This window comes from Notamacropus eugenii, chromosome 5, assembly GCF_028372415.1.
Source record: "Notamacropus eugenii isolate mMacEug1 chromosome 5, mMacEug1.pri_v2, whole genome shotgun sequence".
Taxonomy (NCBI): Eukaryota; Metazoa; Chordata; class Mammalia; order Diprotodontia; family Macropodidae; genus Notamacropus; species Notamacropus eugenii.
Genome location: NC_092876.1, coordinates 57,492,191 through 57,518,196, shown reverse-complemented (window position 1 = coordinate 57,518,196; position 26,006 = coordinate 57,492,191). Strand labels below are relative to the sequence as shown.

General features: G+C 42.9%; 1 pseudogene; it reads left to right on the top strand.

The window, feature by feature from the left end:
* The first annotated feature begins 205 nt into the window (after positions 1-205).
* LOC140507478 (NF-X1-type zinc finger protein NFXL1 pseudogene) overlaps positions 206-26,006 on the top strand; it is a 174,865-nt pseudogene continuing 149,064 nt past the window's right edge.

The following is a 26,006-nucleotide window of genomic DNA, read 5'->3' as shown; positions in this document are numbered from 1 at the left end:
ATTAGAAAGGGCTGCCGAAGCTTGCTCCTTCCCGGGGGCAGGGGTATGAATTAGATGAATATCTAGATTCCCCAGCAGCAGAACCTCTTGCCGCCCCACCGCTGCCTCCTCTCGCCTTGGCTGGGTGCCCTCCGCACTCCTGGTCCTGCGGCCCCACCCAACCCCGCCTCGCCCCGCATCCCGGACATCTATTTAATGTGCCGCGATGCGGCTCTCTCGCTCTTCCCTGGCAGCGGGATGTAGCAATGCGGTCTGTGTATCCTACTAAAAGATATTTAATAAATATGCAAATCGCCGTCTCCCTCTTCCTCCTCGGGCAGGTAAGGAGCGAGGGAAGCCTGGAGTTAAGCATTAAATCTCTCAGCAGCTGAGGGGGTGAGAAAACCATCGCAAGCAGGCGACTTCTTTCTTTTCCCTACCTGGAGGGAAGGAAGGATTTCCACTTGGATCAGTGGAGCCCCAGATAGGCAGGTGGGGAGCTGTCCAAGCTTCAGGAGAAGTCAACCCTGAAAGGTCTGGGATGTGCAGGAAAGTGACTCAGAGGGGGCAGGTCCGGATCAGACAATGAGAATGAATGATTTTAAGGAGTAGGGCGGCAAAGCACAGAGTTTCCCTCCCTAGAGAAACAATCATAATGTCCCGGAAGGAATCCCGAACTGGGGATCAGGAGAGCTTAGTTTTAGACTTGGCTCCAGTACTGACTCTCTGTGTGTCCGTAGATGACTCACTCCTCCACCTCTCAACCTCGGCTGTTTCTTGTGTAAGATGAGGGGCTTTCTAGAGTCTAGCGTTTTATGTGGAAAGAGTTTTGAACTGGCAGTAGAGGATCTGGCTTCAAATTCTGACTGATCACTTAATATATCTCTATGACCTTGAGAAAAGTCACTTCACCTTATCTGAAACACATTCTCATTAAAAGCATAAGTGAGAGCATGACTAGGTAGCCACAGAGGTCTCTTACTCTTAAATCTATGCATCCTTCCAGTTCTGACATTGTGTTCTCAATTCTCTCCCAGGTTTAAATTTCTGTTCTATGATTGACTTCCTGATCTTCCCCAGCTTGAAAAGTACTCTTACTTTGACTCTGTCTATGATGTTAGTCCTGCCTGAAGTATATCTATGTGACTCATTTGGCACTAGTGTGCTTGTTTGGGTTTTTAGTTCCCTCTTCATACAGATATGTCCTGTTTCATCTCTCCCCAAGTAGGCTGTAATCTCTGCGAGGACAGGCAGCATGTCAATGTTGTATTCTTCACTGTATCAAGGACAGAGTAGATTACAGAGCAGTCAATGAATAGATACTTATTGAGCAATCGATGCATATTTATTAAGCAACTACTGTGCGCCAGGGCTAGACACTAAGGATACAAAGATGGCATAATCTCTACCTGCAACAGCATATATTCTGTCACAGGACACAAAATAGATTGGGATCCCAAAGGATGGGAACTGGAGTTGTATGGACACAAAATAAATTGGTATCCCAAAGGATGGGGTCTGGAGTTGTGTGGCATCTGCTCTCCCACACCAACCAGGTATTTTACACCTTTATTGCTTGGTGAAAAATGGCTCTGTGAATGGCTCAGCTTGCTCACTCTCCCCACAGAAATCACCTCCTGAAATACACAGGAATTAGGCTCAGAAACTAAAATTTTCCCCTCACCACGAGTCTACCTTACTCTGCTGCCTAGAAACGGGGCCCCCATTCACTGTCAGTCCCCAGCCCACTAAGGAGCCTAAGCCTTCTCTCTCCCCACCCTGTATCCTCCAGGTTTTAAGTGACTAGGGTTACTAAAAGCAGTTTCCCTTCATCCTCTGACAAGCAAAAAAGGTTTTATGATTTTTTTCCCCTCTCCTTGAGAGCAATGCCTCCCAGAGCACCCTGGGTAATCTCTGATGCAAATGTCCTATGCAAATCCCACCCCTGTTTAAAATTAGGACAGGAAAAAATCACTGGTGTTGGTAAGCTCTTGAGAAGGAAATTGTACTTTGGCAAACACAGACCTATGTAGAGCCTCCTTTTAAATATGCCACTAAAATATGGCACTAGTCTTGGCGGCTAGCAGAGTGAGGCAGGTCCTCAACTGCTTTGTGATTTTGTTTTTAGGTCACTGTTTACTAGGCAAAGGTGGAGTTCAGTTAGCTGAACATTAAAATGACTTCCTATGAGTTCTTTCAGTCAGGCGCATCCTATGAATTTATTGAGACCTACTAAGGTAACCACTCTTAGAGTAAAATGATAATTATTAATTAAATTTTATTAAATATTAATGATTATATGATTAATGATGATGATGATGATCTTCTAGATGGAAAAGACTTCAAGAATTGATCTCATCCTGCTCTTGGCTTCATAGAGTTAGCTTTATTGAGTCTGTTTTACAGATGAGGCAGCTGAAGCATCCAGAAAAGTGAAGTGATTTGGGATTAGAATTCCACATTATCAGAGCTAGAAAGGCCCTTAGAATGTTAGAGTTGGGAGGGCTCTTAGAACACAGAATGTGAGAGCTGGGAGGACCTTTAGAACACAGAATGTCAGAACGAGGAGAGACTTTAGCACTTAGAATGTCAGAACAAAAAATGCTAAATCAAAACAAATTGCAGAAGGGATCTTGGGGTCCTCTAGTCTCCTTTAAAAAGAGAGGAAACAGACCCAGAATTTACCCCAGGTCCCATAACTTTAAGTGACCAGAACTCATCCTTCCCACTATTGGGCTACCAATCAATGGATCCAATGTCTGTCTATTCCTAGTGTCATTCATAAATAAATTTGTGAACATATACACTATAGCTTGCCCCTACCTCTCCTCTCTGTCCAGTTCATTCACTGGCAAAAAGGAAATGATGAAATTGCTAAGACTTGAGCCTGTGGCTTACTAAGTGACTAGTGTCCTTTTTCTTCCTCATTTCACAGCAGAATCATAAGACCTGAGATCCAGAAGAAAATTTGAGATCATCCAATACAGCCAACTCACTTTACCGTTGAGTATAATAGCTGTCAGACCCTGAGCAAGTCACTTAAACTTGTTTGCCTCAGTTTCCTCATCTGTAAAATTAACTGGAGAAGGAAATGGCAAATTGCTCCAGTATTTTTGCCAAGAAAACCTCAAATGGGGTCAAGAAGAATCTGACACAACTGAAATGACTGCACAACAACATCAAGGCCCAGAGGAGAGGAATGACTTGCCCAAGGTCACTCAGGTAATTGAGGGAGAGAAGTGGAATTTGGATCCAAGTCCTCTCACTCCTCTATGACTCTCTAATATGCCAATTACCTCCTTACAGCTAGTAATAACAGCAACCACAATCATAATCGTTGACATCTATATAACACTTTAAGGTTTACAGAGTACTTTACCTACAGTATCCTTCTGAGCTTTGCAACACTCTTATGAGACCAGTGCTGTATTCTCCCCCTTTTACAGATGAGGAAACTGAGGTTCAGAGAAATTAAGTCATTTGTCCATTGTCACACAGAAATAATGATAATAACTAATGCCTATATAGTGCATCATGGTATATTATCTCATTCAATCTTAAAACAATTCTGTAAGGCATTATACCCATCTTACAGATGAGAAAACAGAAGCTGAGAAAGGTCAATGAATTTCCCCAAGGTCATGCAGCTTATGTCTTATATAGCATTCAAACTCAGATCTTCCTGACTATAAGTTTGACACCCTGTCCATTATACCAAGCTCCACGAGGAAGGGAACACCTTTGGTGTGGCCTTCGGAAGCCCTTTTGGCAGTAGTGATTTGTGCCACCATCTTAGATCCCATCTCCTTGCCTCTCTCTTTCCCCTGCAGCTCTGATATCAATGAAACTAAATCACTTCTGGCTCTTCTTTCTCCCAGTAGGGTCTAGAGGTTCCTTCTTTTATCCCTCCTTCTTCCTTCTCTTCCTTTTTTCTCCAGTCCCCTATCTCTTTCTCAGCCAGAATTCCTCTCCTTACCCTCTCTAGACTGTGCCCTGACCTCCTCTCTAACTAGGTCTCCTCTCTTACCTAGCTTTGCTAGTAGAAATTTCAGCTTTGACAACCTCATTCCCCCATCACTATGTCTGCATATTTATCAGTCCTTAGTTTCCTTGAGTCTGAGACCATTAGACTTCAAAGAATATTTTTTAGAAGTGTTTAGTGATTTTGTGTGTGTGTTTTAATATCTGCAAACTGTATTCTCAGGGAGAAAGGGAAGGGTAGAGGGAGGAAAAGAGAAAAGCTACACAAGAAGCTGCTGGTTATTACAAGGAGACTGGCTTCTAGGCAGATGAAAGGGCTGGATTTGAAGCCTCAGTCAGAAACCGTTGGGGAGCAGGCAAGGCAGCTCGATGCAGGGGAATGAAACCAAACTGAAAGGCAGAAAACCAGGACTCAAATACTGACCCTGACATTTATTTGCCATGTTACCATAAGTAAATGACTTCTTCCTCTCTGGACCTCAGTTTAATCACCTGTAAAATGGGGATACAGCTCCCTGCCCTGACTAACCCCCAAGGATTTGTATGAGTGACAAATGAAATTGGGGATTCTGTACGAGAGTGGCTGGTGACATGAAAGCTGTTTAGAATATCACTGTGGGGAGATGCCAGTTCTGATACAGAGAGCTGTCCCTCAGCTTTCTGGGACACACATGGTGATGCCAAGGGTGGGGGTGGTCCCAATTTCACAGGTGAATGAATGAGTGAAGTGATATTCAGAACTCACTATTTGCCAAGTGTTGGGCCATATGTTAGGGCTACAAAGACAGAAATGACACAATCTCTGCCCTTGAGGGGCTTATATTCCAATTAAAGATTTATAAGTCAGTGGTAACGAGAGACAGGCATTTTGGTTTGGGAAGTTATGATATAGCTCTTCCACTACACCTGTGAAATGAGGTTTGGCTAGGTGGGAATTGGGAGACCTGAATCTCTTTCAGTGCCCCATCAATCTCTTGCTCTGTTAGGAGCTGTTAGGTAGTGCAGTGTATAGTCAGGAAAGACTCAAGTTGAAATCTGACCTCACATACTTACTAGCTGGAAGACAGTGAGCAAATAATTTAACTTCTCTGAGACTCAGTTTCCCTATCTGTTCCCTCCAATAGAATCATAGAAAAAATACTTTGGAAACTTTAAAGTACTATAGAAATGGATGCTATTATTACTCATAAGCCTTAAATTGTTATAGATATGTGAATAATTATTCTTTCTTCATTTCACAGTTGGAAAAACTGAGGCTGTGAGGGACTGTGAAGTATTTGGCACCCTCCCTGCTTTGCTACCCTTGGGGCAGTTTTGCGGGGTCTGTACAGACTAGATGTCTTCACAGGGGCCTGGGCTTACTTCCAGGATCTGAACTTGAGGCACTGATCCCTACTTTTCCCCCTGAGAAATTGTGTACCCCTACACTATTCCTCTCTGGGAAACCAGAGGCCACCCCAGTGCCCTCTGTAGGGAACATCAGGTCTCTCCTTGATACAGCTCTCCTGACCTTGTTTCCCTCAACCCAGAAAGGTAAAAAGGAAGACTTCATACTTAGTACAGGAGATGTCCAAGGGTCCCCACCTGCAGCCCTTCTCCTACTAGTAGGGGAGAGTTAATAGACTCTTCAGGCCCTGAAGCTGTCTCAGGGCTTAGAAAAGGATAGAAGAAAGAGAAAGAGAGAGAGGAGAGAGAGAGAGAGAGAGAGAAAGGAGAAAAGGAAGAGAGAGGAAAGGGAGGAAAGAGAGAGAGAGAGAAAGAAAGAGAAAGAGAAAGGAAGGAAGGAAGGAAGGAAGGAAGGAAGGAAGGAAGGAAGGAAGGAAGGAAGGAAGGAAGGAAGGAAGGAAGGAAGGAAGGAGGAAGGAAGGAAGGAAGGAAGGAAGGAAGGAAGGAAGGAAGGAAGGAAGGAAGGAGGAAGGAAGGAAGGAAGGAAGAAGGAAGGAAGGAAGGAAGGAAGGAAGAAAGAAAGAAAAAGAAAGAAGGAGGGAGGCAGGGGGGAGGAGAGAGGGAAGGAAGGAAGGAAGGAAGGAAGGAAGGAAGGAAGGAAGGAAGGAAGGAAGGAAGGAAGGGAGGGAGGGAGGGAGGAAGGAAGGAAGGAAGGAAGGAAGGAAGGAAGGAAGGAAGGAAGGAAGGAAGGAAAGATGAAAAATAAAGAAGAAAGCTGAGTCCCAAAGAAGTTGTGATTTGTCCATGGTCTCAAAGGTAAGTAATAGCACCTGGACCCAGATCCTTTGATACTGAATCCAGTGCTACCTTCAATACACTGGACATTCCAGATTTGGGGGGATGGTGTCCCAAAAATAGTTAAGGAAGGGTAAACAATATTTAAGGAGCACTTTGTTTGTAGTGCAGATGGCATACATAGCAAAATGGGTAGGGGGAGGTGAAAGGAGTGGTCAAGTAATGAAATTGAGACCCATAGAGGAAATGACTTTCCTAAGGTCACACAGGTAGCCAGGTGAGTTAGCATTTTAACCCAGGTCTTCTGACTAGATGCAGCACTCTCTCCATTCTGCCCATCCATTTGGAAACTATTTCTGTTGCAGGCTTCTCTGGGCAGCTGGACCATGCCTCAGACCTCTGGTCAGCAGCAGACAGATAATGAGGCCAGCTGTAGGTAGAGAAGGGCCTGCCAACCGAGCTGTTCTTCAGAACAGACAGCTAGCAAACTCTGGGGGCTCTGACAGTGCTAATGAGACAGAGTCTCTGGGTTTGATCCCCATAAGGGCCACTTAGTTTCACACAGAGGAAAAATTTCTACTCCCCAGTAACCAGCTTCACCCCTTCACCTTGCCCAGTTGTTTGGTAGATGAGTGCTGCAAGTCACAAGGGGCAAGAGAGTGTGGGCACCTAGAGGCAGCCCCTCAACCCTGCTGGAAACGTGCTCAGGGCATGCTTCCCATTGACAGCAGGGTCAGAAGCAGATTCTCTGTATGTGAAGGATTCACTTCTGTCCAAATTCACACCAATGATAGAAATTAGGAAGTAGAAAAGTGTGGTAAGGTTGAAAGAATACAAGATTTGGAGTCAGAGGACCTGGGTGTGAATCTAGCCTCTGACGCTCACTACCAATGCTACCTTGAATGAGTCATTTAACTTCACAATGACTCAGTTTCTTCAACTGTAAAATGAATGATCTTTAAGTTCCCTTTCCATCTTGAAAACTATGCTTCTATGAGAATGTCACTGTACAGTCATGTCTGACTCTTCATGACCCCATTTGGAATTTTTTTGACAAAGAAACTGGAGCGGTTTATAATCTCCTTCCCCGGCTCATTTTACAGATGAGGAAACTGAGGTAAACAGGGTGAAGTGACTTGCTCAGGGTCACATAGCTAGTAAGTGTCTGAGACTGGATTCAAACTCATGAAAATGGAGGTAGGGCAGTGGATAGAGGGGATAGGACCAGTGAGTCAGGAAGATGAGTTCAAATCCAGCCTCAGACACTTACTAGCTACGCTGCTCTGGGCAAGTCACTTCACTCCATTTGCCTCAGTTTCCTCATTTGTTAAATGAGCTGCAGAAGGAAATGGCAAAACACTCTTTGCCAAGAAAACCCCAAAAGGGGTCACAGAGAGTCAGACATGACTGAAAGGACCAAACAAATCAAGAAGAATGGTAGTATTGAGAGGAGACATAAAGACAAAATATTCCAATATTTAGATTACAGATGAGGAAAATGAAGTACAGAGAAGGAAAGTGATTTACTTAAGTCTAGGTTTACCCAGCCAACCCCAGACCTGAACCAGAATTCAAATCCTGGCTCCTCTATGGGACTGTAGGGAAGTCACTCAGCCTCAATGGGTTTCTTTTTCTCCAACTGTAAAAGGAAGAAATGGGACCAGAGGGCCTTTGGACTAGCCTCTGGCTCTAGATCAATGAGCCTAGAATCATTCCAGGTCTAGATCTCCCCATTCCTCTTGTCACAGAGATGGACCAGACTACAGCAAATGGAAATTTTCTAGAGGAACAGAAGTCCCTGCAATGTGAGAAGAATTTATATCTTCTGTCTCCAAAACACACTTTGGGACACAACGTGAATGGGCAGTGCCTCTCCTAAAGTGTCCTGCAGCTCCAAACCCCTCTCCTCTTCTTTCCCTGACTTTCTGATACTCTTCCTCTCCTCCCAAGGCCCCTCCAAACTTAGGGAAAAGCCTTAGGGGAGAGATTTCCAAATGTTCTTGACATAAAGGACATGATATAAAGGAGCCTATTCTGTGCCCCCACCACCATCCCCTGGCGAAAAGTCTCAGACTTAGTGTCGGGGCCTCTCCCATCTATTGGCTGAGTAGAGTTTTCTTATTTATACAAAATGGGCAGGTTGAGCTAGATGGGGTCCAGGGTCTCTCCCAATACTGCAGCTGGGATGCTAGCTCAGAGCTCTGAGTCATGGATTTTGTAGAGGGCAGGTTGGGAGAAATCATGGGGAAGTACACCTTGGAATGCCATAAGCTAGGAATGTTGCTGAAGGCCAACCCAGTGTCAATTCATCTCAAAACAACGCCAAGACTCCACTCCAGTGTCATCACCTTCTAGAGGCTGCCCCTTAATCCCTGTGTTTATCTTATTTGTGGTTATTCAGTTTGTTCTTCCACCTTTGGTGTCCACCTGTTCCTCCTAGTTCTCACCTGTGGCTCCAAGAAACTGCATCATGCGCAGTGGCCACACCCTGGTAAACCATTTCGGCAGACGGGCCAAACCAGGTTGAGGGTAACCAAGGGCTCTCAAACCCATTGGTGAGTTAGGGGGGTGTCTACCCCAAGCATGTGAAGACTTCATCTGGTGGAATGAGTAGATGAGAACAATTTGTTCCAACGGCCACGAAGGCAGATGAAGCAGGCAATGCGGAGCGCTTAGAGCTTGGTTAGACACTGAAGACGTCCTGAGCCATCGCCAGCTGTCTTGACTCTGTCCTGCCACTGAACTATGATGACTCAGGAGGAGAAAGTGAGGCTGACGACTTCGTGCAGCTCTGCCTCACTTAAATCCAATTTACGCATGAATCAAAAGGTTATTCAGTTGTTTTCAGTCATGCCCAATACTTTATGATCCCATTTGGGGTTTTCTTGGCAAAGATACTAGTGGAGTTTGCCATTTCCTTCTCTAGGCCATTTTACAGATGAGGAAACTGAGGCAAACAGGGCTAAGTGACTTGCCTCATGTCACCCAGTTAGCAAGTATCTGAGGCTAGATTTGAACTCAGGTCCTTCTGATTCAAGGACCTGTGCTCTATCCACTGCACCATCTTAGCTGTCCCCTTAATATGATGTATTTACTTTTCTGTAAACATGTTATATCCTCTAGTTAGGTCAGGAAGACCTGAATTCAAATTCAGCCTCAGATACTTCCTAGCTATGTGACCCTGGCAAGTCACTTAACCCTATTTACTTCAGTTTCTTCATCTGTGAAATGTCAGGGATAAACTCCGTGACGGCAGAGACTGTCTTGTTTTCATCTTCGTACACCCAGAGTCTAGCACATAGTAGGTACTTAATGAATACTTGTTCATTGATTGTATTTGGGGTTTGTTTGTATTTGTATTTACTCACTTCTTATTTGTGCAGTAAGCATTTTGTTGTCTCTCCCTTCTGAACACAAACTCTTTGCCAACAGGAGTTGTTTCTTTATTTTTTACTTGTATTCCCAAGGTTGAACACAGTGCCTACTAAATCCTTCTTGACGAATAAACTGATTTATGAGATTCCTTTCAACTCTAACATTCTATGATTCTTTGGGTGGAGACAGATGATCTCAACAGTCCTGCCCAGCTCTAAATCTATGATCCTGCCAAGGTCTCATTCTTATTTTAGTTTGGTTTTCTTAGCCGCCACACTCAGTGCTTGGTATCATAGTAGGTGCTTTTATGTGCTGATTGACTGATTGATTGACAGGGATTTTCCTATGACTTTGGGATCTCAAAGGACCTCCCAGCCAGAAATGATGGAGAGAAGGCCAAGGTGCAAACCCTGCTCTCCCCTAGGAAGCAGCCTATTCAACAGATGAAGACATCCTAGGAGAAAGTCAGAAATAATAGATGAAGCTTAACTTCAAAACATCTCCTGAGCACGAAACCTCAGAGATAAGAGGATGAAACTCCCACTTCCCAGAAAGGCCAAGAGAGGGAAGTCTGCTTTGGGACTGTGCCTTTAGTTCCCAAACTTCAATCTCTGTTGGTCTTGTTCCAGGACCATCTCTGCAGATATCCTCACAGTCAGTTGACCTCTTCATCTCAGCTCTGCTTTTCTTCCTGGAGTCTACTGAGCCTTTTATCTCCCTGTCTCCCTATCTCTTTTCTGTCTTCTGGGTTAGAAAGATGCATCACAGTGCAGTGAAAGGAGTCCTGGACTGGGAGTCAGGGGTCAGTTGCAGACAGGACAATAAAGAACCTGATGAGAGATAGGGCCGTGGCAGTGGTCACCACATTGGAATTCATTCAAGCAGAGCACAGAAAGCATGGCAGTGTCAATGGGTAGATCACTGGACTTGGGGTCAGAAAGACCTGAGCACCTCCAAATGCCAGCCCTGACACTAACTGGGGCACCCTGGGCAAGTAAGTCACAACTTCTCTTGGTCATTAATTTTCTCATCTGCAAAATAAAGGATTTGGGCTAGATGACCTCTGATGTCCCTCCTATCTCCATGTCTGCTGCTTTAAGGTCTTAGGTCCACAAACCAGAAGGGAAAGCAGTCTGGGATGCAGGGGAGAACTTCCACTAATCCCCTCCTCTTCAGTGTGCTGAGCCAGACCTTATGTGTGAATCTTGGTCGTGATCCTTACTCCCTTCTCTGGATCTCCTTTTTCCATCTGCAAAATGAAAGACTTGGAAAAGATGGTCTCCAGGGACCTCCCAGCTCTGACATAGGGTTATTTCATGTATAGTAAGGAGTCCCCGTCTCCATCACTCCAGGGCAAGCATCCTTACTAGAGCAGTTGTTGATCTGAGATTCAAAAAGCTGAGACGGGAGAGGGATGGAGATGGACATCCAATAGACCCAGAACAGAGCTGTCATGTGGAGAAAGAAGTGATGGCAGCCTCCCCCTTGTTGAAGGCAAGTAAGACTATATAGGTCTCTAGGTAGAAGGTGCTTATTGAATATATTGTCCAACAGAAAGAGGACCCCTTAGGTGTTCCAGACCTTGGTTCAAATCCTGCCTCTGTCATTTGTTATGTGTGTAACCTTAGGCAAGTCATTTAACCTTTATGGGCCTCAGTTTCCCCATCTGTTTAATGGGCCTACTGGACTTCATGATTTCTAGGTTGTTTTTTCTTCTTCCATTCTGTTGTTCAGTCATGTCTGACTCTTCATGACCCCATTTGGGGTGTTTTTGGACAGAGATACTGGAATGGTTTCCCATTTCCTTCTCTATCTCATTTTACAGATGAGGCAACTGAGACAAACGGGGTGCAGTGACTTACCCAGAGTCACACAGCTAATAAGTATCTGAGGTCAGATTTGAACTCATGAAGATGAGTCTCCTTGATTCCAGGCACAGAGCTCTGTGCACTATGGTGTCACCTAGCGACCATTCTCCATACTACAGTAAAACTTCAAGGTTCAGTTTAAAGCCTTCTTCCTTCCATAAAATATAAAATGAGATTGGACTAGATGGCTTCCAAGGTCCTTCTCACTGAAAAGGTTGAAATCTGTAATGTTCGGAAAGTCTTGGTTTTCTATGGATTCCAATGTGCTTATTTTTGGTGCTTGTTTATCACCTGGCTGCATGCCTTTGAATTTTTCCATCATGCCCCTTGGCAGGGGCCTTCCTCTCCCCCTCCACTGTTTAGTGTCTTTTTGTAGATTGTTTTCCTCAATTTGACTACAAGCTCCCTGAGAGAAGGCATTGTCTTTTTTTTTCATGTTTGCAACTTCAGTATTTAACACAATGTTTGGCTCATAGTAGGTGCTTAATAAATGCTTATTGACTGACCTTTACTGTATTGAGTCGTTTGCATTGAGCCTTATGAATTTAGTGCTTGTAAAGGGAACTTATGGTTATCCTTGGGAGGGCTGGGTGGAGACAACAAGTTAGACTAGCAGCGAAAGGTCTCCAGACTCTGAAAACCTCCAATGAGAGGAACATCTACTATCCCCCCTTCCAAGGCAGCCCACTCCACCACGAGGCACCCTTAACTGTTAAGCCTAAACTGACTTTGAAATTTGCTCCTTCTGAAATCAATAGGATAACTATAAACCTCCTTCAAATGATGACCTTTGACACAATACAGAACTATTGTGTCCCCCTGAGCCTTTTACAAATCAAAAATTTCCAGTTCTTTCAATATCTGGCATATGATATTACCCTCCTCTGGATCATCTTCAGTTTATCAGTGTCCTCCCTTAATGGACTCACTGTAAACTGTGGCACCTGGAACTGAATACTCCATTTGTATTCTGCCCAGGTCAGGATACAATGCAACATTCAGTTCCTTATTCCTGTAAGCTATCCCTCTATTATTGCCCCTCAAGACTCTAGAAGCTTTTTTTGGTGACTACCATATCACACCATTGACTGAATATTCCAAATTATCTCCCCTACTGAAAAACACAGTGCCTCAGATTACACCATTAAAAAACAATATGAACTCCCACATACAGCATACTTTGAAAGGTTTACAGACAATGTTCCTGACACCCCGTGTCCTCCATTTTACAAATGAGGAAATCACAGTTCTGATTCATCCAAGGTCACACAGTCCATCAGTGTCAGAGCTGAATTCCAGCCTATGTCCATTCCCTCCAGTTTCTGCACATTTTCCATTATATCCTGCTGTCTCTCTTTCCTTTGGAATTTGAAGACTTTTCAGAATTCAGTCCCATATTAAAATCTTACCAGCTAACACCTAGGGGATTGGTTTGTGGTATCCTCACGAACACTGGCTTCTCCCAGAGAGTAAGTTCCCTTGGGAATGAGACACAAGGAGATTCATGCACTGGGGATTGGTAGACAATGGAGGGGTGTGGAGGGAGGGTTTCTGAAACTAGAGTTAGGATGCTGGTGGGGGGGGCTAACTTTTCTGGCTTGACAAGGTCAGTCCTACCCTTAATTTCTACACACACACACACACACACACACACACACACACATTCCTGTTTCTGCATACACATGTTACACTCACATGCTAAAGCAAGCATGAACATACCTGTTCCTTCCTGCGATATCTTTTATAACAGGCACTAGGTGTTCTGATATATGAGAATGAAAGTGAACCTTTCCCTGACTTCTCAGGGCATTAAAAGTGTAATTACCATTTTCTCCCTAGTCATGGAAAGGGCTATAAAAAGCCTTATCAGAGATAGGGCCTCAGCAGTGAGAATCACACTATAATTCACTCCAGCAGGACCCTAAAGGCATGGATAGAGGAACAAAACCTGTGTTCCAAGGGACCTTAGATCAACGGGAAAGGTCTGATCTCCATCCCCAGTCATGGCTACTGAGCACCCCACCCTGCCCCTTCTGCTGAGTACCAACTATATGGGAGCATGGGAGCTCCTTGAGGCAGGACTATCTTATTTTTGACTTTTTATCTCCAGGGATCAGCATAGCACATAGCACATAGTAGGCCCTTAATGCATGCTAGTCAGTTAGAGGGTTATATGTGCAAACCCCTCCAGTCTAGTCTTTGATTTCATTTCCCCAGCTTAGCACAGTGCCTGGGATACAGTAAGTCTTTAATGAATATTTGCTAGTTGAACAATTATATGTGAAATGCCATCTGCTGAACACTATACTACTATGTACAAATCCAATCAAAGGAGAATCCTTCTTTGTGTGTGTCTGTCTTTATCTGCCGGTGCCTAGGTGTTGTACATAGTAGGTGCTTTATCATTAAAAAGTAGAATTGAATCTATGATTTATAAGCCTCACATCTACCACTAAGAACCTACTGAGTATAAGCCCCTCCAGGCTACTGAGCACTTAGTAGGCCTTAAGCCTACTTGCTTGGTGAAAGGACTTGCTTGGTAGGCCACATGCTTTGAAGAAGATGGAAATGAATGAGACCCTGCTACCTCTCCCCTCAGAAAACATACAGTCAGTGTGGTTGGGGGTATGATACATACAACAGACTCATTCTCAAGGTCATCTTGCGGTCAACAAAGTGAACTTCTAACACAGAACAGATGTATCATGATTTCCATTTTACAAGTGGGAAAACTGAGGATCTGAGAAGGGAGGAGACTATCTTACAGTCATAAAAACATTGTCTCTCTCACACACACAGCATTGATGAATGTCAAAAATGCCTAGTAAATGGTGCTAAAGGAAGGAACCTGAAGTGTGGGTGACTGATTTTAGTCTCCCTTCTGGCATAGGATCTTAGAGACTGGGCACAGGACATAGGCATGCAGGTAAAATATGGTAACAAAATTTTCAGGGCTAGTCAGAAGCTGTGGCCTAAGGCCAGGTTGGGTCAGAAGTGCTGAGGTCATTTGGCCAGAAGGCACAAACATCTACCAGTATGGAGTAAAGGCTGTAGGGTGTCCCCTGCCAATCTTCTCAGATGGCCAGATGTGGTCTGGTTGGGAGCAGAACTCACAAAAGGATGGGCAGAGTGTTCCTCTCACATGCCCCAAGGCAGGACAGAATCTTTAGAGTTAACCTAAATATGGGGCTGCCTGACCCCTCAGGCTATATAATTTCTTTGTGGTATCCCACAGATTCACATGATTTTAAAACAGAAAAGTCCTTCTAAACCAGGGGTTCTGAGGTGTTTCTTTGTGTGGCAATCTGGCAAAAACCTATGGACTGCTTTTCAGAAATTTTAAAAATAGAATTACAAATAAAATCAATTATATTGAAATATAGTAATCAAAATGTTTTTTTTTAATTCAAGTTCATTGACCCCAAATTAAGAGCCGTTGATCTAGACCCATCCACTCATTTGACAGAGGAAAAAAGTCAGTTCAGATGAGGTGCAAGGATTTGCCCAAGGTCCTGCAATGATCTAGAGGCAGTCAGTACTTGAACCCAGGGCTTCACTTTGTAGACCTTCCAAGTTTCACATGATACTTTTTTCTCTGGTCTTTGATGCCTTTGCATTATCCCATGGCATTTTCTAATACAACATGCAATACGCTCAAAGGGTCTGGAACTATGGGGTCATATGTTCTTCCATTCTCCTAGCTGCCCACCTCTGGGCATTGTCCAACTTATCAATGTCCTTCCTAAAATGTGACACCCAGAGGTGAACCAATAGCCAAGAAGTGACTAGACTCAGACAGATTAAATGGACCTATCACCTTCAGGCTGTGAAAGGCCTTGAGTCTCAGAATCCATAATGGCAAGAGGGAGTCACAGAAAGTTTTTTTCCTAGGTTTGTGATGTGGTCAGGTGTATGACATAAGACAATTGTTCTGGAAGTTACATGGAGACAAAAGTGGAGAAAGAAGAGATTGGAAGAAAGGAGGCCATTTTGGAAGCTGTTGAAATAATCTAAATGAGAGATGATGAGACTCTGAGCCAGGAAATTGAAGAGAAGGGGATTGATTTGAGGCATGGACAGGAATTGGTAGCTGATTAACTGTGGGAGTGAGACTGGTGACGGGGTCAGTAAAAGATGGCAGCACTGATTTTTAAAGGATGAGGAAGACCTGAATATATTTGTAGACAACAAGGAGAGAAGCCAGTAGATGGAGATTGACAGTGAGAGAGAGAAGACAGAGACAAAGAGAAAGAGAAAGAAAAAGACAGAAACAGATAGGGAGACATAGAAACTAACAGAGAATGATTGTTGGAGCAAGTTCCTAGAGCAGCCAAGAGGAAAAGGGTTTGGGGACATAAATAGAGCAGTTTGCCCTGGCAATGAGAAGGTCCACCTCTTTGTCAGATACCAGAGCAAAGGAGAAAAGCCAGGGTGAAGATAAAGAGGTTTTTTTAGATATGGGGTAGATGAGACTCCTCATGATGGATGATCACAATTTTCTCAGTAAAGAAGGAGGTGAGGTTATCGGCTGAAAGGGGAGAGAGGGGCCATCAGGGGTGTGTAGCGAGGGAGAGCTGGGCTTTGCATTTAGGTCATGGAAGTCCAAATCCAATTGTCTTTCTAGTGTATCTGACAAGCAAGCCGCTGATTTTCTATCCATCTATCAAGGCCCAATGAAGATCCCTCCACTTGATGAAGGTTTCCCTCTTCCTGCCCCTTCCTTCATTTACTTAGTCACTCACCATTATTGGAAGTCATAATGCCAATGGCAGAATGGCTTATATTTTTTAAAATACTGCGTATCAACTGTAGTTTTGCATATTCTTTCTCCTTTCTCCCTCTCTACATGTATGTAACTATATGTATATTTTATACATACACATAGTGAGTATGAGTACATATATACGAGTATATATAAATATATACATATATTTTCACCCTTCAAGATGGAGTTCTCTGTCTTAAACAGTCAAAGAAATGAATATTTCACAGGCCATGTAAATTATTGACTTGGCTCCAGGTTTGTCTTTTCTTTTCTACTCTCCTTCCTACATCACAATAACCTTTCTTCCCTGGGCTGACCTTCCTTTTCCCCCCTCCTCATTTCAATATGACCTAGCCGCATCCCTTGTCTTTTGCCTTTGAATTCCAGAGGTGGGAGGGGGAAGATTTTACCTCTGAACAAGTAGAGATGCATTTCTGCAGCAGCTCCTGTACCCAGACATATGTGCAGGGGTAGATTGGGACTAGACTTCTAGAACTAACGTTGGGGGAGTTGGTGGGGTTGTAGTTGGTGGGAAAATGCTGATGGTATGTCTGGTTCCTTGGTTATTTACTTTGGGCACCTCCTCTGCTGGAGCTGGATCTCCTCCCTGTACTGCCAGCAGTCAGGGATGGGCAGTTTAAGGCATCTGGATCTCGGTCCAGCTTTTCATCTCATGGAATTGTAGAATTAAAGCTGGAAGGCATCTTAGAATTCCAACTCCCTCATCTTGCAGAGGAGGAAACTGAGGCCTGTGGTTTTCCCAATGTCACACTGGTAGCAAGCATTAAAAGCAAAGCTTGAACTCAGGTTTTCTGATTCCAGAGCTAGGGCTCTTTCCCTCTGATTATCTATTTTCTGAGAAATTCAAGTTTCTCCACAAATCAAAATTCCCTGCTTTTCATATACAAAGATGTCTCTCCTGACCCCCACCCTTTGGTGGGCTGGGAGGCAGTATAGTATAATGGGGCAAGTACATTGGACCTGGAATCGATCAGTCAGTCAATGAGTGTTTATTGAGTATTGACTATGTGCCAGGCTTGAGCTAAGTGCAGGATATATAAATACTAGCAAAAAGAAAGACAGCTCCTGCCTTCAAGGAACTTACATTATAATTGGGGCAGACAAGACATAAAGGGGAGCTGATAAAGAGGAAGGATAGAGGAGGTGCACCCATGGAGGCATGATGTCAAAGTCTGGAGAACAAGGGGTGGTTAATCTGATCCCTTCCCCAGGATCAGAGAGGTGTTGTGGGGAGATCACTAGCACTAGGACCCAAATCTTAGCTCTGGGACTCCCTATGTGATGTTGGGCAAGACTTTGGACCTCAGTTTCCTCGACTGTAGAATGACAGGGTTCGACTAGATGATCTCCAAGTTTGTTTGTTTGCTTCCATCCTTAAATCCTCTGGGCTGAGTCTGAGTCTCCATTCCACTGCGTTCCGCCTGTCTGAGCTTGGACCAATTAACCCCAGTTTTCGCAGGTTCTAAGAGGTTGTAAGAACCTCTAACTTCCAGGAACTTCTCAGAACCTCAGTTTTCTCATCTGTAATATTTTATAAGGTCCACACTATCTACTAGAAAAGGGTATTGAAAGCACTTTAGCCCTAAAACTGTACAAATGTGTTATTTCCCATTCTGTGCCCCAATAACAAGGTTGCATTTCCAAGAAGGCTTCCTTAATCTTCTGCTTGTCCTCACTTATCACCAAAGACATGATCATGGAATCAGAGACTTGCTTCTAGAAAGTGCTTAAATGTCATGGAGTCCAACTCTCTTACGTTACAGATGAGGAAACTGAGGCACAAAGGTGAAGCAACTGTCCTAGAGTAATGCAGCTAGTGAGTGACTGATCCAGAATCTATTTTCTCATCTTCATGACTCCAAGTATACCTTGTAGTCACTATGCCACCAAACTTCAGCAGCACACATCATCTGCAAAGGTGAGACGTGGAATCAGGAGCCAGAAAAGAGAGCAGGTGATAGTCCCTAGAGAGGGCAAGCCCATGCCTTCAAATTCTCAGCTATAAAGAATTCCAAAGACAAAGAATGTCAGAGCTGGGAGGGAGCTTAGATCATGGAATGTCAGAGCTAGAAATCCAACATCTTTATTTATAAATGAGGAAACTGAAACACTTCCTTGGATAAGAGGGGGCTGTGTAGCATTTGGTCTTCAGGGACCTGGGTTTGAATATCATGTCATTCACTTTTTTGGCTACACGACCAGGAACAAGTAAGTTGTCTAACCTTTCTGAACCTCAGTTTCTGCATCTGTGCAATAGGGACAGGGATCTTCACACCAGCTCAAAGGGTTATTATTATGAGTTAAGCACAAGGGCCATACAGACTAGAGTTATGGTTATTATTGTTAGATGACTTTACCAAGTGAATGCTGCTGGCTCTTGGTAGAGTCAGGAATTGAACCCTGGGCTCCTGATGTCAAGTGCAACCCTCTTTCTGCAACAGATGATGTAGCACAGACACATAGCTAGACCTCTCCATCGCCTGCTCCATTTAATTACTTGCTCTGTTGACACCTCCTTCTGTCAACCTACACCAGCCTTCTCCCCAATAAACAAGTAATTAAGCAGAGCAATTATGAGTGTTAATTGCCAATAAATTAGAAAGCAAGTAAAGCAGATAATCCAGTGGCAGAAAATCGAGTGTTGTCTGTATGCAAAGAAACCAGGGTGGGCTAGTGCCCCAAGCTGGATGACATCATCAGATGGTGCTGACCTACTCTTGAACTTGGAAAACTCAAAGCAAACCTCTGAGGATCCTCCTCACTTTCTTGTCGCTGTCAATCAATGGTACCATCACTCTCCTAGTCTCTGGCTGTAAACCTTCCAGGCAACTTTGACTTCTCTCTCTTTTCCTCCCCTCCCAGGTAGTTGGCAAATCCTTGTGAAGTTTGTTTCGTTATCTGTCTTAGATTCATCCCTTCCTTTCTATTTTCACTGTTACCACCCAATCAAGCCTCTTATCCCCTCTTGCCTAAACTATTTCAACAGCTTCCCAACAGGTCTCAAAACTCCCAATCACTCTCCTCCTCCTTCCCCAATCCATCTTGCACATTTGTTAATACATTGATAATCTGAAATTCCTAAAAATAATTGTGTGACCATGCTGTCATCCCCACCAACCTCCATCAGACAGAGAACTTGCAGAAAAATGTATTATCATAAAGACAGGATTAAACAAAAGGATCTTCCTTGGTTTCATATAGACAGCAGCATCAGCCTGAAACTCAGCCAATGGAATCCTCTTAAATGTTATATAACCCCCAAGCATTGAACCCTTTGATGACACCTAATAGGCAAGAACCAGTTGCTGATCTGATCCATAGAAGAGAATCAAATTTCATATGAAGAATATTTCCCTAGTTCAGTGAGGTCTCCACCCAGATCAGACTCTGACCTGGGAGCTCCCATACAGCTGTGCATGCTCTATATGATGTTTGGGGGAATCTCCCCTTACTGTAGAACCATAAACATTCAAACTATAGCTTTAATAATGTCTTTGCCTCTAGATTTTGGCAGCCATTGCTTCAATATTTGTAGGATCAATTTAGGCTGTCCATGGTCAATGCTCTGACACCAAACACATCTTCAGAAATTCCCTATTGGTAATAACAATTAACATTTGTATAGCATTTTAAGGTTGGCAAAATGCTTTACAAATAGTACCTCATTTGGTTCTCAAAACAAGCCAGGGTGGTGAGTGCTATTATTATCCCCATTTTACAAATGAAGAAATTGAGGCAGACATCAACTTGCCCAGAGTCAGACAGCTACTAAAGTTTCTGAGACCAAATTTGAATTCAGGTCTTCCTGACTCCAATCCCAGTACACTATTCCCTGTACCGCCTGGCTGCCAGTGATTGCTTCCAGGATAAAATACACAATCTTCAGCCTGGCCCTTGAAGCCCTCTACAATATATCTTCCAGCTACCTTTCAGAATTGTGTCTCATTATGTTCCTTCATGGGCCAGTTAGGTGGTGCAATGGACAGAGTGCCAAGCTTGGAGTCAGGAAGACCAATCTTCCCAAGTTCAAATCCAGCTTTAGACACTTACTAGATATATGATTCTGGGCAAGTTGTTTAACCCTCTTTGCCTCAGTTTCCTTATCTGTAAAATGAGCTGGAGAAGGAAATGGAAAACCTCTCCAGTATCTTTGCCATGAAAATCTTAAACGGGGTCACAAAAAGTCATACACATTAACAAAAAGACTTTCCTTCACGCAGTGTCAGAGTGATTAGAGCATTCTGCTTGAAATCTGAGAGTCCTAGGTTTGAATACTGCCCTCAGTAGGATTGTATGCTGATGAAAAGTCACTTCACTGTCATATTCCTGTTTCCTGTCATCCTCTATAAAATGAATATCAGATTTCTTGACATCCAACATCCTCTTCCAATGTCTCGATCTATGATTCTCTCTATTTTCATTAGACTGGTGTGTTAATTGCTCCTCACCAGCAACTTTCAATCTCCTCCCTCCATATCTTTAAACCAGTGATTCCCCATGTCTGAATCTACTCCTCACTCCTTGCTTCCATCTTAGAGAATCCTCACCCACTTCGAAGAAAAATTCAAGATGCTCCCTTCCACACTCTAATTTTCATAGTTCTTACCTTTCCAGAGCTTGCACATGACTTCTCTAGCTACTCCACAGAGGATCTTCTCAATTTGCTAAAGCTCATTCTCTAGGTCAAAGGTTCTTAATTTGTGGTCAATGAGTTTAAAAAAAAAAAACCTGTTCCAATAAGTGTTATTTCCAAATATTTGGTTTCCTTTGTACTTGTCTAATTATTTTATACGTTTAAAAACATGATTCTGAGTCTTCACCAGAGTTTTCACCAAACATTTAAAAACATTATTCTGAGTCTTCACCAAACTACCAAAGGGGTTCATCACCCCCAAAAGTTATGACCCTGCCCTGGGTCTTTCTATAAGAATACCAGGAGAGCATTTGGCCACCTGCTTGTTATCCCGTGTTCATGACTCACGACCAACCTGTCCAATTTTCAAACCATATGTTTCCTCAGCAATCTCCCTTATACCAGTTCTTGAAAGTAGGCCATCATTGGAAAGGTGCCCACCATGATTCTCTCCATTGCCCTTTGGGTCACTCACAATTTTTATTCCTCAGAGATTGAAGTATCCCAAGACTTACAATCCCAGGTCATCCCCTCCATGAACTACTACTCTGATATTTCATCCTGACATGGAGGTGACCTTGCATTCTCAAAGACTATACCGCCAAAGTAAAAACTGATGAAAAAAGGAACATGGATTTAGGGGTAAAAGGGTACTCAAAGGGTATGACTAATTCAGTCTCCTCAATTTGTAAGATATGACTCAAGAGGTCAAACAGATGATCCACAGTAAAGTTGAAATTCAGACCAGGTCTTTGGGCTCCAAGTCCATGGCTCAAGCCCCCTACTCAGTAAATTCTGATGGCTTCCTATCACCCTCAAGAACAAACAGAAAATTCTCTATTTGGCATTCAAAGTCCTTCACAATCTGGTCCCTTTCATCTTTCTAGTGTTCTTACACATTATCATCCTCCATGGACTTTGTAATGGAGACATTCTATCTCCTGACTCTTGGAGATACTTTCAGTAGTTGTTCCCCTTACTTGGCACTCTTGACCACCACATCTGCATTTCCTGGCTTCCCTAACTTCCTTCAGGTCCCAGCTAAAATTTCACCTTCTGCAAGAATTCTTTCTCAGTTTTCTTAAGGCTAGTCCCTTCGTTCTATTGATTATCTCAAATTTATCCTATAGATGTAGAAGTGTGCTCATAAATGTATAATACCTGGCTTTCTGGAAGAAAAATATACATCCACTTTTAAGCTTAATCTCCATTAACATTTTCTCCATCACTTTCTTAAGTCTAGACAATCAACAAAACAATAAATCAAGCCCTTATTTGTAGTGTTTGCCAACCTCTGAAATGTAAATACTCACATTCAAAATTTAACATGAGTTCTATTTTCTCTAGGAAATGCTCTGCAATTATAACAACTCACAGTGACCTCTTCCTTCTTCCAACACCTATTACATTTACGGCTAGTAATACTCAATAGTGTGCTGGTAAAAGCTCTTCAAATAATGTATGTGCAACATACTTTTAAGCTTAGTCTCCTTTGTTGACATTTTCTACATCATTTTCTTAAGTCCAGATAATCAAGAAAAGAATAAACCAAGCCCTGATTCTTTGGCATTCATACTAAAGAATTAAAAATTCGCTTTGGAGAAAGGATTCAAGCTGGCTGCAACACACTCCTAGTAATACTCATACACAAAATAAAAGGCAGTATGGCATAATGAATAGAGCACTGGCATTAGAGTCAAGAAGAACTGATTTCAAAAGCTGCCTCATATACTTACTGATAGCATGACCTTGAACAGGTCACTTAATTGCTTTGTGCTTAATTTCCTCCTCTGTAAAATGAGGGAGTTAGGTTCAATGACCTCTAAGGTTCCTTCCAGCTCTACCTCTATAATAATATGATCCTAATGACCTTAGAATTATAGAAAACTATGAATGGATTATAAAAATTATAGAGAAAACCAACATGGTATAGTAAAATAGGGAGCTGACCTCAGATGAAGCCAAGACGACCAGGGTTCAAAACCTGCCCTAAACTGATAAAAATCCCTTGCCAGGTTAAAGAAAAATAAAATGGCAGAACTGGAAGGCAGGAAGAAACATAGAATGTCAGAGCTAGAAGACCTTGGAGATGATCTACCCAGTCTTAATTTGAATTCCCCAGCATAGGTATCTACCCTCCTAATTAATTTTTTTTTACAGCTGTCAGACTTGCTCTATAAGGGGGAGACCTTTGATGGAAATATTCTACATTGACCATTCTTATGGATCCTGCTTGTATGCTAAATGTATTGAAACCCAGGACTCTCAGAATCTAGGCACTAGACAATAGAGTACCTGGAAGAAGAACTCCACAAAACAAAGACATCATTTTTCTCAAGAGAAAGTGATATTTAATGACAACTATCAAGCACACAGACTATTAGGAGAAATTCCTATCACAGTAAAACATGCAGATCTATCATAAATGACTCCTAGATAATGAAAATAGAATTCATTGTAGTAATCTTAAAAATAGAAGACACAACTATGCATGGAAAGAAGATGGCAGTGAATTAGTGTAGGGGCGTTGATCAAAGGAACCTGCTCAAGTTCATGAATTTCTGGAGAGGTGAACCTTTGCCAGGACTTTGTATTTTCCTATGAAGAGTATGGATGTACCCATTGGTTACCCATTGATAACTGGTTGAGAGGCCTGAAGATATCTCCTTAAGTCTTAGCAATTGGGAATGAATTGATTGGCACAGATTGTTGAAAGTTGGAGCTGAATCTTTGTGATTGGTCTGTGAGGAAAGGGGGAGTCAGTTTCAGAGTTGCCCCTTTTGATCAGAGAGTCAGAAATAGAGTTGAGCATGAATCAGAAACCTGGAACATGGGGGAAGGGAAAATTCTGTTTAGCTGCACAAATTAATGACAGCCCTTCAGCAAAGGTACATTGGAGTTATACATGAAATCACTCACCTGGCCCAGAACGTGCCAGAGATAGGTAATTGTAAAATCCCTTAAGCACATGGTCTCAGGATAATTCCTAGGACCTGAGTTTTTTGAGCAAGCTTACCCTTAAAGTTGTATAATGAACCCAAGACCTATATGGGTCACTGGAAGTGAAGATGAGATTCAAAGGTAGAACACAAAGTGGAGGAGAATTGTATCAAATGTTTGTGAGCTATTTTTGTGCCTTTATATTGTTATATATTTTCTATGGAGCAGAATAAAAACTGCCCTGTACCAGAGATGAATTGTTTCCTTGAATGCTTGCATAAGAATTGGGGATGCTTTTAAATGAGATGTTTATGAAGGACTTATGAACCTGTTATGCAAGCATCAGTCATTGTTTTGTGATGTTTATCTACATCTATAGAGACCTTGACATGAGCTATATTTTGAAGATCTCAGAGAAAATTCTGGGTTAGTAGCGAAATTAATCAATGAAATTTGATTTTTTTAAACAGCCCCCAAGATTGGAGTTGAACCACATGAACCCAGAGTATTGGGTACTAGATCATTAGTAACATTAACAGCTGGTGCTTGAACATCCTAACTCCTAGTGAGAGAGAAAAAGAAAAAAAGACTCATGTTCACTGTTCTTCCCACCACATGAGTAATCTTTTGTCCATCTCTGCCTGTGAATGAGTTAAGGATCCTCTTCATTCTATCCTGCAAAAGAGGGAAAAATCACAACAGAAGCAGGAACAGAAGGATGCTTTGTGAGTCACTCATAGCTGGCCAGAAGGACAGAGAGAGTCACAGGACAAGAAAAATGTCCTCAGAAAATTTGTCTGAAGCCCCACCTAGACTTAAGTCACATCAAGTCCCAGGCTCCCAGTCACATGCCTCCTGGCTATGATCCAAGCCTGAACCTCAACTCCTTCCTCAGGGGTGAGGTAATATCTTCTCTGGAACCCAACCTTTGCCACAAATCAATCAGTTGTGCATCAAGAAGGTTCTGTCCTATTAGTCAGTCAGTCAATCCATGAGGATCTATTAAGCACTATTATATGCTATACTAAATGCTAGGAATTTTAAAAAAGAATTGAAAAAGCTTATAAGCTCTCAAGGAGCTTATTAAATTCATTAGAGGTGCTGGTCTGAATCGAGAAGGACCTATATTATTCATAAATAACATTAAGCTTTCCCCCAGGGGCAATTAGATGGTGCAGTGGATAGAGAGCCAGGTGTGGCAGCAGAAAGACTTATCTTTATGAGTACCAGTCTGCCTTCAGATATTTACTAGCTCTGTGATTCTGGGCAAATCACCTTAATCTCTATGTGCCTCAGTTTCCTTAACTGTAAAATGAGCTGGAGAAGGAAATGGCAAACCACTCCAGTATCTCTGCCAAGAAAACCCCAAATAGGGTCATCAAGAGTTGGACGTGACTGGAAAAATGACTGAATATGAACAAGCCTCCCCTACATCTCATGATCCACTGGGGACCACTCCTGCTGCTCAAGCCAAGCAAAGGACGATCAGCCTTCCTGACTTCTCCTTTAAGCAACTAGAAAATATTCATTGCTAACTATGGAATTGCAAGGCTGAGTTGGGGTCTTTTAATACTACTATCTTTTTGTTCTTGTCTGTGAATGCGAATGTTGTTTCCTCCAACTAGACTGCCCTCTTGTTGAGAGCAGGGGCTATATCCTGAACTTATTGGTATTTCTTAATGGCACCTAGGTGGTACAGTAGCTAGAGTGCTGGTCTTGGAGTCAGAAAGGCCCGAGATGAAATCCTGTCCCTGATAGAGATAGCTATGTGACCCTCAGCAAGTCTCAGTTTCCTGTCCTGGAAAACGACTGTGTTGGATTCATTGGTCTCCTACATCCTTTCCAGTTCTGCATCTCTGATCTCTATGATATGGGCTAGGCTGGGCAAAGCTTTTGGCTCAGCCAGAGTTACAAGAGGTAAGGACATCCAGAAAAATGCCGAGGTCACCTCCAGCTCAGCCTCCCCGCCCCACTGGTGCCTGCCAAGCTATGATTCATCTCAAATTAAAAAACAAAACTCAACAACAACAAAACAAGAGGAGAGGGAGAAGGCTATTGCAGCAAAGACAGGGAGGAGAAATCTAAATAAATGGGCCCTTTGATCACTGGACCGATTTCCCAAAGGCTTGTTAGCTCCAAAGAGATCAAATGGGGAAGATAATGAGCAATTTTCAGGTAGTGGGTGCTGCCTATGAGGTGACAACCCAATTTAGGCGGATTCTTAATCAAGTCAGAATCCCTGACTTGACGCTATTTACAGGGT